Here is a 12,419-nt window from a genome sequence, read left to right as displayed (position 1 = left end):
CTGCCTTTCTGATCAGGACATCCCACTAACCCTATTTATCAGAGAATGCTGAAAGGCAAGCAATTTTATTCCACTATGAAGGCTTGCAAAACAAAAATGAAGTGCACACTGGTATACTGTGCAAGATTTTGAGCTATGGACAGACAGCTTGATGATATGATTGAAAAATCATCAAAAGCTGGTGTTGCAAAACTCTATTCCACACACATATCAGCAACAACTCACTTCATGAAATATTTCCACCCAACTGCAGCCTTTTACTTAAATAATATATAGATTTTAGATGGATGGAGTTACACTTTTAGACTTAAAAGTGACCGCAAAAGTCAGTTCAGGGACTCCATAATAACATTAATGGTGTTACAGTGGGCCTTTGGTATCCACTGGGGTTTGGTTCCAGGACCACGTGTGGATATCAAAGTCCATGGATGCTCAAACCCCATTAAAATATAAAGGCATAGTGAAATGGTATTCCTTATATAAAATAGTAAATCAAGGTTTACTTTTTGGAATTTCTATATACTGTATTTAAAGTATTTTCAAGCTGTGGATGGTTGAATCCATGGATAAAGAATCCATGGATATGGAGGGCTAACTGTATAACTAGGACTCATAAAGTGAAAATTGGAGAGGATGCCTCTCTATCTCAACTTTAATGGTTATGTAGAAAAGGGAATATCAGCAGGTGTTGTTTATCATGCAACCAGGTAACAATCAACAACTGTTGAAATTCCCTCTTCTACATAACCTTTAAAGACACAGGAGACTTATCCAGTTTTCATTATGATAACCCTAACTACAGCTAATGCTACTATGGGAGTATCTTGAGACTGAGAGTGATTTAAAAAGGAATGAAGCACATGTATTTGGTAATATGACTCCACCTTACTATATTCTGGGTCCATTTTTATGTGTTTTGAGAAATGAAAGAAAGCGAAAGCAGCTAGAGAGGGTCACATGCTAACATGTGATGGATTCTCTCTGTGGTAATGGATAGGACCAATGGCATCATGAGGGGTGTGTGGGCCACACCAGGTGACACCCCAGAGGGCGATGTCACCCAGTGGGGTGGTACACACAGGGAAGGGGCTGCCTTCCGAGTCTGGTGTGATGGTTGCCGCAATGCTAGACTCAGAAGGTGGGTGGCAGCAGCTGCCTCCTGAATCTGGCATTGGACTCAGAAGGGGGGGGGGGCAGCAGCTGCAGCAGTATCTCACAAGATGGGAGGGAGAGCAAGGCTATTTTCCTCCCCTCTTTGCACTGGGTGACACCAACTTTAGTGACACCATTGGATGGGACCTCTGCCAGGACAGTTCATGAAAAAGTGACATTCTGCACCATAGCTCCCAGAATGCATAATAAGGAATTCTGGGAGTTGCCCAACAATCCCAAGGAAATCACTAGGGGATGAAGACTGCATTGGGTGACACCTCAGAGGTGGGTGAACACCCAATGGGGCAGTCACTCCCACACATCAAAAGACATCCACTTGGATGACCCCTCCACCAGCCAATGTGCCTTTACTGCTCATTGGCTGCAGCTGCTGTTGGGGCTGAGGAGCTGTTGCCACTCAGTAACCCCTGCTAGGACTGGCAAAGCTGCTTTTCAAGCAATAAAGGGGGTTGTCCCCCCAATCAGTGGGTGCTAGGGTTGGTACCACCTGGTGCCAGGTAACTCACAGTGTCACCTCCAATTGACCTCCCATACTGTGTGATACAGAATCCTTAGTAATGTTTTTTGCACTAATTTGCATATATCACTGATTATAATGACAATAGTTGTGGCATAAACAACTAACAAAATTTAAATTATACCTTTAAATTCATATGCACAGCCTAAATGTAATTACATATACCTAGTTTCGTGTGGTTAAAGTGAAAATTTGGTAAAATGTGATGTGTTTTTAAAAGAAATTTTTAAAATAAAATTTTAATTTAAAATAATATTGTAAAAAATTAAAAATTTGAAATTTGAAATTTTGATTTTTTTTTAAAAAAACTGTGGCCTCTCCTTTCTTTTCTCACTGAGCCTCAACCCACTCACACCATCTATTAAATCATTTAAAAGTGAAGCAGGTGAATGTCACAGCCCATTTGTGCTAAAATGCAGATGTTTGAAGAGCAGTGGTGTCACTCCTCTCTTAGAGTGTCACCTGATATGGTCTGCACTCCTAGTTATACCAATGGTTGCAGTGCCTTTCGAGTCCTGTGCAGTTGCTACCTCCCTTTCTCGCTTGTCCAAATGTCACACCAGATTTGGAAAGGAGTTTTGCCACCAGCAGCAACACTGCCCCCACATCAACAGCCACTAGTGGGTAACGTGGTGCCTTTCAGGTCCTGCATGGCTTCTGGGTGAGCGGACCAAAACAGAACGAGCTGCTTGGCATCAGCAGTCCCATCCGCACATCAGCGGGTGCCAACCAGGTAGCTTGAAGGTGAGTGATAACATGACTTAACATTCTGGGACGACACCAACCCTGGTGATGCTACAACTAAAAAAGCAACTTTTCTTAACTTTGCACCAAGGATTATGTATAGTTAATATATAAATTATATAAAACAGAGCATAATAACCAAATTATGCAACATCTAAGCTTTTCAAATTAATTGCTTTCTCCAAAAACATACGTCTTTTTAAAAAGGAGCTCTAAAAGACTGAAATTACCCATCTTCTCTTCCTATGGCAAGCAGTTATCATATTTTGCCAGAGTTTGGAAAATTTGGGGGCTACAGATTTCATAATCCCCTAGCCAGCATGGCTACGAGATACGAGGTTCTTGGGGCTGCAGTCAAAAAAACAACTTTTATGAGTTCTTCCTTTTGATCTGTTTTAAATGTCACACTAAGGTCAAATAGTATAAATCAAATCTTCAATAGTATCAGAATGGCAAATACCAGACAGAGTACTGTATTTTCTGCCAAACGCCAGATGTTTGGTCACTCAGTTTCAGAGAGAGAGATTCAGTCAAGGAAGTCACAGCCCTGCATTTGCAGGACTCAAGAAGGGGTGTTGATCACAAGTTTTTTGGAGGTCTTTTATTTAGTCACCATAAGTGGAAGCTCACTTGGCAGCAATTACCTGCAACTTCAAATAGACACTCGTGTAGTTTTGGGGAACAGCCATTGCTTAGAGTTACAGCAGATATTTTGTATACAGAAGATCTAGATTATTTAAAAAGGAAATTGGGTAGCCATTCAGAGGAAAGATCTCTCTTGAGATACTAGAGAGGTGATATTAAAGAAGACAATTCTGTGCTTGAAAGATAAACAGCATAACCTCACATAAGGCATCGTTCTATGTGACCCTGTTTTATGTCTAAGATAGGAATCTTGGAAGGATCTGAAAATATGAAATGATAGAAGGAAATTCTTCATCAGCCTAATGTTAGGGGTAGGAATCATGTGGCTCTCCAAATGCCATTGGAGAACAATTCCCAGCAACCCAACATTAAATCTTGCTCTACTGAAACCCCTTTTGAATTTTGGAATATTTAGATTATTAAGATATCTAGCCTCCCTCTTTCTGTTAAAACCCAGTCCTAAATTAATAAGGAAGCAGGTGGTACAGGCTGCTGCTATCACATGTTGATAATCTATGTCTTTTATACGTTGTTTCAAGATCATACTTGCTCTTGACAAACCCTCATTTAGTAGGACGTTTTCTGAAAGTCACAATCTAAGCAGTTTTTTCTATCATCATTTTATTTAGGTGTGAAGTATACGTCTCTTTTTGTATCGACTGCATATATCCTGCTTCCTTATCAAGGAAAGCACATCTCAGTACAGCAATGTCCATTCATATGGCTGTTCCAGATTTGTTTTTAAAAGTGTGCATTCTCACAATATACATTCTTGAGTTCCACTGGGTTTTGTCAGTTATTGCCTCCATGTCTGCTTGCTCCATTCTATTAACAGTGATCTTCTGGATCTGCATTAGAGCTCTTCCAAAAGCCTTTTCCAAGGGGATGGTGTGCTGAGATCTGAAGAGCCAATTTTGTCCCACCTGAATTTGAATCAAAAATTATCTTGAATGTATAGTGTTAATAGTGCAAAGCAAGCATGAGAGTAAGTGAAAGCAAACATGACTCTGGAGAGCAGAGTTCAAATTCCTGCTCACCCATGATAACCCACTGGGTGACCGTGGGTAAGTCACACTCTCTGAACCTCAGAGGATGGCAAAGGCAAACCCCCTTTGAAGAAACCTGCCAAGAAAACCCTGTGATAGGTTCACCTTAGGGTTGCCATAAGTTGGAATTGACTTGAAGTCACACAATACATAACATACCCAGTGCAAAGGTACCAGTTCACCGATGCAATGGGGAGAATAAGATGTGGCTGAGGAGACTTTTTGTTTGTTTGTTTGTTTGTTCATTCCAATATGTCAGAATTAAAAAGAAACCCATCTGAGGGTTGGGATAAGTTTCTGCAATTGATGTGGCAATTGCCAGGAAATAGTCTGGGATAACAAATACATTGTTTGGATATTTAGAAAAATAATTTAAAAAAGAACTACAGAAGAAAACATACTGCAACCTCCAGCAACCTTCTGACATACTTGCCCCATCTGGAGGAGCCCATCATGGAAAAACAAGTTTGATGTACTCCAGGTTCAACCATTTAAAGACCCATTGGCTTTAAGAGAGCAGTAAACAACTGCAGTTGTCCTCATCCAGGCATAACAAGACATATATACCAAAGGAGGCATTCTAATTTGTAAAGATTATGGGCACAGCTAACAGCGATTGTCAGCAGCCTCATCAAGATGCATGCGTGTGCATAGCTGAAGAAGAAAACAGATCTATATAAACCATGTGGCTGCTTCTATGGCTTCCAATGGTTCTGGGTGGTTATACAACATAATTATTTCCTCATTCTTCCCCTGGCACCATGATGAGTGTTTTAGAACTTTGAAAGTGTAATTTATTTGCTGTGGTTGTTGCTATTTTGTGTATTTGGCATGATTTAGTGCTTCAGAACTTCAAAGGCATTTTCTAGTAGTGTGTTAATAATAAATTAGAACAGAATTGCTCAGAACACAATGTTTGAGGTTATTGGAGCTCAGTGTTCAGAATGTCTGATGACTCACAAATGCTGAATGTATGATTAAAAGAGCATTAGTTGATGGAGAAGAAAGAAACTTATTATCTGTGACTGAAATTTTACTTAGCAATGTTTTGCCTAATAATTCATTCCAGTTATGTTAATATCTACAAATGATACAATTATGAAGGATCAATTACATTATAAAATTGCTTCTAGTTTTCACTGTAGATTCCTGTTTTATTTACATCTATAGAAGGGGAAGATAAATTCTAGACTGACTGATCTTTTGTTATACCAGGTAGCCTTTGACCACAGGCTTCAGCTTATGTGCATCACCTTTTTATTACTACAATAATAGTAAACACCACTCCCAAAATAATGATGTTCAAAGTAACAATTTAAAATAATAGGAAGCACCAGTCATTATCTGAGCTTGTTAATGTTGCTAACATTTAATGATTTTGAAAACAATTTTTAGGATTTGGTGAAGCAGAGCCAAAAAATTAATTTTTTTAAACAAACTATTTCCAGGCTCTGCCTACCCCTGTTCTAGAGGCTGGTCCCAGCAAATGAACCAAATCTGCTCATTTGGTCTCTTCTTCTAAAGTAGTTTAACTATAGGATGCTACTGAAAAGGTAACTCCTAGGACTTTATCACACCAGTCTGCTATCTCACCACAATCATGTTAGTTTAAGAATGGAAGCATACCAGTTTGATATCATTTCTTATCACACTTTCCCCCACAATAGAACTTTGGTGATCTGTAGTTGCATGATCTGCTTTCTGCACTGCCAAATTCTGCCTTCAGGAAAAAGGGAGAGGATGAGTGATTGCAGCTGCCAACTGCCTCCCAAAGCCAACTGCTGTGTGAATATGTACACAACAGCCAGCTTTGGGAATGTGTTGGCTACTACAATTGCTGCTCCACTCTCCTCCCAAAGCATGGGCTGCTGTGTGCACATTTACACAGCAGCTCTGCACTTCAAGAGGGGGAGACAAGTGATCATGACTGCCAGCTCCCTCCTGGAAGCTGTTGGAGGTGTGATCACTCTGAGGGGGAGAGGGGCAGAATCTCATGCATTCACAGTGCCTGAGAAGCAGAACTGTAGTGGAAGGGACCTATTGCATGAAAGCAGTAATGGAATAGCAGCAAGACTAAGGCCCTGTCCAGATCGGCCTGAAAGGCCGGCCTGGAGCCAGTCAGGGCGTAGCATCCTGACAACGCACGCCTGACTCTGCCCCTTAAGGGTGCCCTGATGCCACATGCCGCTCCAGATAGAATGTGGTGTCATGACATGCCTCTGGCGCTGCATCCAGATGACACAGTGCCGAAGGGACGCCATATAGCTGTGCCGCCGTGGCTATGGCACCCTTTTGAGGGTGCACAAAGGAGCTGCTTTTTGCAGCTCCTTTTTGTGCTCTCAGAAGGCCAGATCGGGGCTGCAGTGTGAGGTTGCCGCAGCCCTGATCTGGCTGAAGAAAGGGTGGCTGGAGGCTGCCCCTTTAGGCCTGTTTGTACAGCCCCTAAGACCCTATTGATGGGGATGCCCATCAGTGAACAGTAATGAATAGAATGCAAGGCAGGAAGAGGACAGACAAAACCTCATGTAATACGCACCAGCTGAAGATACTTTTATTACCTTAAAATTTTGTTTTTATACCACTGTATACCGTTGTGTTCCTAGGAAAAAGTGACACAGAGGTCCTTGTAATGGCTGACAAAAGGGGGTTAGTTAACTCAAAATATACCACAAGGTAATTTAAAAAAACAACACCTTGAATAATGTGTTATATTATTTGGGAATCAAACTCTATATAGAATCATAGAATCATAGAGTTGGAAGAGACTACAAGAACCATCCAGTCCAATCCCCTGTCAGGGTGGAATACACAATCGCAGCACTCCTGACAGACTGCCATCCAGTCTCTGTTTAAAAACCAGTGGGAAGAAGGTCACAAGTTTCCCTGTTCAAATTAATGATCGTTCAAAAATATATTATTGTTCTATTTCCAGTCCCGAGTATTTGTATTAGTGAGTCAACCAGTGGGAGATAGTTTTGGCCAGAATAAAAATCCCAGCCTGACTGAGGTAAGACTTGGCAGGTAATCTACACCTGCTGTGCATATGCATTAAGTATGGCTCATAAATTTTTTTATGTCATACTGTGTTGAGTCACTCTATATGGGTTTTTTTTAAAGTCTCAGCTTCATAAACCCAGTGTATTCAGCAAAAGAAGTGTTACACAAATTTTCACAGGTGCCATAAAATGGATGGTTTTTAAATAAAACTGTTAGAAAGTTAGTTTTATGGGATATGAATTCTGCACATTGAGTATGATTGTGTTTTAATAAGGCTTAGAATAAACCCAAGGCGTAATTGGTTCCTATACAGACAGCTAAAGGAAAGATTTATCAGGGATACTAAATGAGAAGGTATAGTGAGTGTATGTTCAGAGTTAGAAGACATCATCTTAAATGACGCTAGCAATATATTATCCAAATTATACAAACATCTATTAGAAAATTTATATCGAAGAGGAAATAATTAAAGAGAATAGTTTGATTATTAGATAGTTGGAATTAATATGGGAAAAGACGCTGAGATATGCTTTGTGCCAAAGTATCACAGAAAATTATTATAAGATATACTATAGCTGGTATTTAACACTGGAAAAATTGTCAAAGGTATATGGAAGATGTAGCAATTGTTGTTGGAAATGTTTGAAAGAAAAAGGGACAATTTACATCATGTGGTGGACCTGTCAGATATATGCCAGAATGTGGAAATTAGAACTTTTTAAGTTACTGTAAATGGTCGTTAAGTTAAAATTTGGTTTAAATTTATTACTAGGATACACAAGTAGCAAGTTCTCAATCAGATTTAATTACAGAGAAGAGAATTGTAATAAATTTAAAGAACAAGTTGTAGATAAATTATGAGAATGTATACATGAAATTATGGGGGGGGGGATTGAAAAGTGACATATAAAAAGATAAATGTGAAATTACAGAAAGCCCAAATGTATGAAAGGTGAATGGAAAAAGAAGTAATGATTGTTTAGTGAATGGAACAATATGCTTTGGTAATGGTATGAAATGAATGGAATGAATATTCATGATTTATATGTACTGGCATGTTGTATATGTTTTTATGTTTGTAGGTCTTGATTTTACTTATGTTAGAAAAAATATTAATAAAAATGTTTATTTAAAAAAAGAAGCTGTAACTTTGGGTATGTAGCCAACCTAATCCAAAAGTTCGAGCAGTTTTCTAACATACCTGCAACCATTGACAAAATAATCACTAAAACATAACCAATTGAACAAACCCACATGAAACACGGAGATGTGGAAATCCTGACAGATTTGTTGTAACAAGCCTTTTAAGTAAAATAAATGTTGTGAAGTCAAAGGCTTTCATGGCTGGCATCCAAAGTTTTCTGTGGATTTTTCGGGCTATGTGGCCATTTTCTAGAAGAGTTTATTCCTGATGTTTCACCAGCATCTGTAGGGCTGGCATCTTCAGCTGGAATGGAAGAGATTCGGGTATATATCTATATCTCTGTCTGTCTGTCTGTCTGTCTGTCTATATACTGTGTGACCCTGGGTATGGAGGAGTGATTTCCATGTTAATCTCTCTATTGTTGATGGCAAGGCCTCAGGGTGGGAGGATATACAAAGAGGATTAGTGTCTGTTTAATTAGTGATCATTGTCTGCTGGGAAAACCCCTGACCCTGGGTGGTTTTCCATTTGCATTTGCTGAGTCCTGATTTTGCTGTTTTTCAGGACTAGTAGTCAAATTTTGTTCACTTTAAGGATTTCTTCTTTCCTGTTGAAGTTGTTGAGATGTTTGTGAATTTCAATGGCTTCCCTGTGCATTTTATGCCCAGGATGGTTTATAATGTGTTCTGCTACTTCTGATTTTTCTGGCTGACTCAGGGGCTCAACAGACCGCCCCGAAAGGGCGGGTTGGAGTCGCCCATTTTTCCTCCTGAGGGACACCGCAGCAGCCAAACCACGAGTCATCCCTCTGCACCAAAAAGAACCTGCTAAAAGCAGGTTTATTTTTACTGCGCATGCCAGGCGCCATGACTGTGCCATTGGTGCACTGGTGTGTATCAGTGACGCAAACGCAGTGCTGCAACATGCAGATGCAGCACCGCGCTTGTGTCATGATGGCGCCCCCCATGTGGACAAGAGGCCACCATTATAGCGCCACCACCACGCACTAGGGTTTGGGAGCATGCGGACACTGTGTGCTCCCGAACCCTAGAATCGGCACCAGAATGGCACTTCCCACAGTTCTTTACCAGGCCTATGTCTGTAATGTCTGTCATGTCCTTTGATTCATGTTTGAACACTGCATTTGGTGGTCCCTATGTAGACTTGTCCACAGCTGGATGGTATCCAGTAAACCCTTGTGGCTGTGAGAGGGTCTCTCTGGTCCTTTGCTGAGCGCAACATTTGCTGGATTTTCTTGTTCGGTTTGTAAACCATTTGGAGGTTGTGTTTCTTCAAAAGGTATGCCAGTGTGCGATAAGGGTGTGCTATAAGATCCATTTTCACCCATTTAAGTCTGTGCCCAGCCTATGCCTGGATCGGGTGAAAAGAGGCATACTATAATCTCCTTAAATCTTAGGAATCCTGTTATGTCCCAACCCCCAACTCCCGGCATGCACTTAAACCCAGCCAGCTGTGGGATGGGGGACACCCAGTGAAGGGAAGGGAATCAGGATAGCACACTTCTACCCAGTCTCATCTTAGGTCTTTCCTGCTGCACATCCAACCAGATCTCTGTAATACAAGACATGTCTGCATGCTTATCCAGGATCAAGTGTTGGGTTGTTGTTGTTTTTCTGTTTATCAAAGTAGAATTGGGTAGCAGCATTTTCAACCCAGGGGGCCTGTTACCAAGGCAATCTGAACTGAGAGACAATTTGGGGGCAACAAACTCCCTGTGGGTTTTCCCTTTTTCAGGGTGAAACAACTGTCACTCAGTCCACCTTTCCCTCTCTATTTAAAGTTTAGAGTTTAGATGTACAGATGCATAATAGCCAGGTTTTACTGATGTGCAAACAACTGTGTAGGGCTCTAGGCTGAGGCATACACTCCTCTAAAAGTTAAACATTGGCAGGGGAAAGGTCTCTGTGTGTCCACCTCCCTTCTCCTGCCTCAGCTGGATAGGACCCCTTGCAACCAACTTTTATTTAAAGAACTTACTGCCACTACCTGCTTAGTGACTTCTCTCACCTTAGCAATTCATTGGGACATTCCTGGGGAGTTCAACTGATATTTCCTTTGCTGACTATAGGGAAGAACCGGGCCAAGCTAAGGCATATGAAAAAGGAGTGCAAGAGAGACGGAGCACCTTAAAGAAAAGCTTTATTCTAAATAAGTGAATTCTATAGAAAAAGGATATCACTTACCTGAAGGACCACTTGTCCTCCAGGCACAGACAAAAAGTATGAGTTACAGAGTAAAATCGTTTCAGCCAAACTAGGACAAGAAATCAAAAGATCCTAATGGCCTGTTACAGACTGCCAAAATAAAGCTGCTTCGGGTCTCTTTGGAGGTATGCTGTTTAAATGATGCATGGGTCCTAAGAGTCCGGAGGTCGCGCCAAAGCCACACTCCATTTCTAAGCACTGGAGTGCAACTTTGGTGCAGCTTCCGGATTCTTAGGACCCATGCATAATTTAAATAGCATACCTCCAAAGAGAATCGAAGCAGCTTTATTTTGGCAGTCTGTAACAGGCCAATGTCACTGACTGGTACTTTATCCTAATCTTAAACACAGATCAGATGGTATTTGAAGTCCTTGATGTTCTGGATAGCTGGGAGTCTGAATTCTATTGTCAAGTTCCACCAGTTTCCCAGTTCCAGAGCCTGGTTAGAACTCCTGGTTAGAAGCCCCTCTTGGGCTGCATCCACACTGGAGAAATAACCTGATTTGGTACTGCTTTAACTGCCCTGGCTCAAGGCTATGGAATTCTGGGAGCTGGAGTTTGTTGTGGGGCCCAGTGCAGAGCTCTTCCAGTGTGGATGCAGCCATGGTCTGCCTAATGACATCCAGAGACAAAGGCAGACATACAGACAAAAGCCTTGTGTTGCTTCCAAGTTTTTAAAAAGATCTGTCCTCAGTACCCTCTCAAAGATTCGAGCTTCTCACCAACTGCCCATCTTATTGGACATTTGCTATCTCATCATGTCTGTGATGTTGCCTTATTAAAATGGAACTGTATTTCTGCCTGCATTTAACACTTTGCTATCTGGGGAGAAGGTTCTGATAAATGGAGAGACTCCCATTTATCACAATAGTGTGCATGTGCGCGCGCACACACAACTTTTCCAACAGAAGTTGGGTCCATGCTGTGGTTTAATATGCATCTGATGTGATGTTGTAAACAACAGTGTCTTGTATATGGTCATTAATCACAAGCACTTCCTTAACCACAAGCACTTCATCACAGCAGCAAGAAGTGAAGCTAGTTTTTCCTCTCAAGATCATAGCTAGTTCACAATTAATGCTTCTCCATTTGTTTAATCTGTGGTCATTCTAATTATAGTTTTGTCTGGATCATAAGTTTTCAGAAAATGTCTTTCCTCTGCTTGTTCATGTGGTCATTCCAGGAAGCAGAAAGATACCCCCAGTCTAAGAAAATGCCCTCATCTGTTTATGTGATCTGATGTGATACTGACATAGGAAAGAAATCATTTTAAATGATACCACCATTTAAGTCAGCAAGAAACTTTGTCAGGGGCTTGGTGTTGCAATAAGGCATTCATATTATAAGAAAGGACATTTTGACTAAACGTTAGGAAGAACTTTCTCACTAACACTGCAAATGATTTGATGGCTCCACAGACTGTTTCCAAACATTTTAAAGCAAAGATTAGACTCCATCCAACCAGCCCTTCCTTTATTTCTGTTTCTTTATTTCTAATTCTCTGTTTCTGTTTCTCTATCCCTTCCCTACTGTTTCCTAAATTGGGACTCAAGGTGGCTTAGAAAATAGAAAATTTACAAATTAAGGCACATATAGTTTAAAACATACAAAAGTTGTGATTAAATCAGTATTAATCTATCAACAAAATAAAATCATTTTAAAACATTAATTAAAAACAAAGAATAAACCAGTACAACACACCAAAAAGTCATTTTCTTGTAAAATGCCTTCATGTGCCAATAAAAAGACAAGAGAAGAAGTCAGCTTACCCTCCCTAAGAAAGAGGTTCTGGAGTCTAGGAGCAGCCACAGCAAAGACCCTGTCCCACATTCCCATTAAATGAGGCATGCTCATATAGCCAACAGTAAGGAATTAGAGATCAGGCATGCTAATATAGCCAATAGTAAGAAATGAGATAGTAGCACATT

Source organism: Sceloporus undulatus, chromosome 6 (genome assembly GCF_019175285.1).
Source record: "Sceloporus undulatus isolate JIND9_A2432 ecotype Alabama chromosome 6, SceUnd_v1.1, whole genome shotgun sequence".
Taxonomy (NCBI): Eukaryota; Metazoa; Chordata; class Lepidosauria; order Squamata; family Phrynosomatidae; genus Sceloporus; species Sceloporus undulatus.
The sequence above is the reverse complement of the archived record's forward strand: the minus strand, read 5'-3'. Positions refer to the sequence as shown.